The sequence below is a fragment of the Penaeus monodon genome, chromosome 21 (genome assembly GCF_015228065.2).
Source record: "Penaeus monodon isolate SGIC_2016 chromosome 21, NSTDA_Pmon_1, whole genome shotgun sequence".
NCBI classification, from domain to species: domain Eukaryota; kingdom Metazoa; phylum Arthropoda; class Malacostraca; order Decapoda; family Penaeidae; genus Penaeus; species Penaeus monodon.
Genome location: NC_051406.1, coordinates 6,736,019 through 6,736,654, shown reverse-complemented (window position 1 = coordinate 6,736,654; position 636 = coordinate 6,736,019).

The following is a 636-nucleotide window of genomic DNA, read 5'->3' as shown; positions in this document are numbered from 1 at the left end:
ATAGTTTCAGTAACTTCGTAGTTTTGCTATAACTTCGTAGTCTTCCTATTCGTTAAACGCAAATAATAATAGTAATTAAATATATCTCTAAAATACGGATACATAGATTTTTTTTCGCTCTTATGATCATGATATATGAGAAATATAAGGGCAGTTTCCGTTATTAGTCAAGCATCATTCTCTCAGCTTCTCACTCTTTTTTTTTTCTTCTTCTTTCGCTCACTCTCGTATTTCTAATGGGAAGAATCAGTTGGATTTTTTTTAACAATTACTTTATTATAACAAACCCTCATTTACACCTATAATCACAATTACAGTCTATAATAGCCCAAGACATATTTTCCTTGCATAATAATGGCCGTTCACATCCTATCTGTCTTTTAAGCCATTTGATTAATTATTTGATTTAACTGAACGTAGCTGGGCAATGTATTCTTGCACTAGTTTAATATTCGAAAAGATGGCGTACCGAAAACTTATCGTGGATAGCGAAGCTTCTACTTGGATTTTCTGGCCTCAAATTATGGTTAAATTGAATTGCGTGTGGGGAAAGGGAAGGCTCTGACTGATGTTTGCTTCTTACAGAACTGCCCAGATTTACGGTCGAATTATTAATTGTGAAGAAAAGTGTTTGTG